Source organism: Lepisosteus oculatus, chromosome 14 (genome assembly GCF_040954835.1).
Source record: "Lepisosteus oculatus isolate fLepOcu1 chromosome 14, fLepOcu1.hap2, whole genome shotgun sequence".
In the NCBI taxonomy this organism is placed as follows: Eukaryota; Metazoa; Chordata; class Actinopteri; order Semionotiformes; family Lepisosteidae; genus Lepisosteus; species Lepisosteus oculatus.
The window spans coordinates 58042020-58045219 of NC_090709.1; the positions used below are offsets into that span (position 1 = coordinate 58042020).

A 3200-nucleotide genomic window follows, 5' to 3' on the forward strand; every position below is an offset into this window, starting at 1 on the left:
TAATTAAGGCTTCATTAGAAAATGTGTATCGTGGTTTGCCAAGTTAAAATCGGCACATCCCAGTGGGCAAAAGATGTAGAATATACGACTATTAAACGCATACTTTAGACGTGTAAATGTGCTCCGTAACTGGTCTAGAATGAAATTCTAATATACGTATATCGTTATACGTCAATTAGACATCTATGATTATATGTTTATTATACACAAATGGTTGGAGTTCTATTATACGGATAAATTTAGAAGACTATTATACATATATAGTTAAAGGTCTATTATACAACAAAGAAAGATTTTTAGAGGTGTAGAAACTAGTAAATAAAGCCAATGATTTGTTTTAGAAATTTATTCTTAAAATATACAATTATTCACACCTGAAAAATATGTAGTTCAAATTATACATTATATACAATATTGTAATCAACAAATGTCTAACCATCATAAAAAAACACAACTAGTAAACTTCAGTTACAAATTCTAGTAACATGGCAATATATATATAGTAATGACAAACACAAACTAATTACATGAACACGCTAATATTTAACTCAAAACCACATTTCGATTCAGATATAAATTTTTAAAATTTACAACTTCTTTATTTTCACGAAAATATTATTAATGTAGCACAAACGCTACTTTCTAATAAAGACAGAAAGAAACTGTTTGTTTTGTGTCTCATGGTGATCCTCCTCTCGAGACTAATGAAATGTTTAATATGATCCCTCGAGAAAAAAAAGGAATCAATTTCCGCCTGTAATGATTGATGCCCCATCAAACATTTTGTAATATCCCTGGAAGTTTATACAGTAGAATTCTGGTTCGTGGCTTAAATTCAAGGTAAATGAGACTAAGGAAACGAGTTGGAAACTTGATGTCGAAGTGGGATTTAAATCACCCATTTCACATTTTACTTCATTGGGCAGTATGTGCCTGAAAGCAATGCCACAGCATCCCTTTGATAGCTCAGTTGGTAGAGCGGAGGACTGTAGTGGAGTCAACAAGGAATCCTTAGGTCGCTGGTTTGATTCTGGCTCGAAGGAAGGTGATTTTTGTGTAATTTAATCAAAGAGTTAAAAACGTTTTATTCAGACATTGATCAAAAGCTCAATAATCGACTAAGCAAAGGCTCCTGTTCCGAATTCAGCCCACGTCTGATTGTCTTGTTTTGGCCAAGATCTGATCTTTGAATTAAGGGACTAGACTGTCTGCTTTGTAATTCAAAAATACATACAAATGTCAAGTTTTTTGTAGATATAAAGGTGTTCTCTGTTTTCAAAGGATAGTTACTTCATTGGCATAATGATTTGGTATTGATTTTGTATCGTTGTATTATAAAGTTTGTGCTTTCTGTGTTTTTATCGTATTGTGAACTTATTTTTTAAACAAATGCTTACAAAGGCAAACACGGCACACATCTGTTTATACCAGCGGTGAATTGTACATTTTTATTAAGTACAAGCTACTGTGCACTTCTGGGAGTATAACAGGTTCGATATAAAGTGGCAAAAATATAAAAGGGGAAAATACCCCAGACTGCATGTAAAGCCCTTGTTGTGACTGTTTTAGATAAGATGGCGTACTATGCACGAAATGTTGCAGAAACACAATCTGATATTTTGATACAGGTAGGCCAGCGCTTCCAAAGCATGCAGGTGTAGAACAGGACTTAATGCATTTTTAGAATGCAGATTGCAGATTAGAATGGCATATGTTTAGCAATAATATTATTTATGGTACCTGAAAGTTTCAGGTTGTTGCACAAAGCTAAGGTATGCGTATACGTGATCTGACAACTGGAATCAATTTCCTGTCGTTAAACTCTGTTTATTTTTAAGTTGATAATAATAATAATAATAATAAACTTTATTTTATATAGCGCCTTTAAAGGTGGCTTCTCAAAGCGCTTTACAGGATGACAATAACAATAAATAAGAAGACTACAACAATAAATAAGAAAATTTCACAAGACAGGACACAATTATAATTACAACAATACAACAATAAAAATAGAGGAGACCGTGGAAGATGGTATTAAGAAGAGCAGAGGGGTGAAGAATGGAACCAGTTAAGTAAAGGCTTTTCTGAAGAAGAAGGTTTTGAGTCTGGATTTGAAGGAGTTTAGAGAAGGTGTCTCTCTAATATCCTTGGGCAAAGAGTTCCAGAGCTTGGGGGCATAGCAGGAGAAGGCCCTGTCGCCCATACAATGTAGACGGGCTTGGGGGACAGTAAGGAGGGCAGAATTTGAAGAGCGGAGGTTGCGAGGTGGGGAGTAGGGCGATAAAAGTTCAGACAGGTATTGAGGTGCCAAGCCATGTAAAGCCTTGTAGGTGAGCATGAGGATTTTAAAGTCTACGCGGAATTTGACCGGAAGCCAGTGCAAGGACTCCAGGATAGGAGTAATGTGAACACTTGTACTAGACCTGGTCAGGATTCTGGCTGCTGAATTTTGGACATACTGCAGCTTGTTCAGAGTAGATTTAGATACACCAGGGAGCAGAGCATTGCAGTAGTCAATTCGGGAGAATACAAATATGTTGATCAGCTTTTCAGCCACAGTTAATGATAGCATAGGCCGTAGTCTTGCGATATTTCTAAGGTGAAAAAAAGATGTTTTGACAGTATGCTGTACATGTGGGTCGAATGTTAAGCCAGAATCGAATATAACCCCAAGGTTTTTCAATTTTGATTGAAGCTCTAGTACAGAGCCATCTACAGACAGGGTTACAGGACTGGCTTTACGAAGTTGATGGGGGGTACCAATAAGCATGACTTCAGTCTTGTCACAGTTAAGATGAAGGAAGTTTTGAGTCATCCAAATTTTTATGTCAGAGATGAATTTAGATAGAATAGAGACAGCCACGTCAGTGTCGGGTTTGGTATGGATGTATATTTGAGTATCGTCAGCGTAAAAATGAAAGCTGAGGCCATGTGATCTTAAAAGCTGACCAAGTGGGAACATGTAAATGCTGAAGAGCAAGGGGCCCAGTATTGAGCCCTGGGGGACACCAGACTTGACAAGACCGATTTCAGACCTGTACCCATTGAGAGAGACAAAGTGACAGCGATCAGTGAGGTAAGACTTAAACCATTTGAGGGCAGTGTCAGAGACTCCAAACACAGTCTCAAGACGAGAAAGCAAGGTGTTATGGTCAACAGTGTCAAAGGCAGCACTGAGATCAAGAAGGATGAGTATGGAA

The 3200-nt window shown here is 37.1% G+C and overlaps 1 non-coding gene across 1 annotated transcript; it reads left to right on the plus strand.

The window, feature by feature from the left end:
* The first annotated feature begins 955 nt into the window (after window positions 1-955).
* On the plus strand, window positions 956-1043 carry trnay-gua (transfer RNA tyrosine (anticodon GUA)). Its single transcript is given in 2 exon segments — window positions 956-992; window positions 1008-1043. It is a non-coding gene; the product is annotated as a tRNA-Tyr (tRNA).
* The last annotated feature ends 2157 nt before the right edge of the window (window positions 1044-3200 follow it).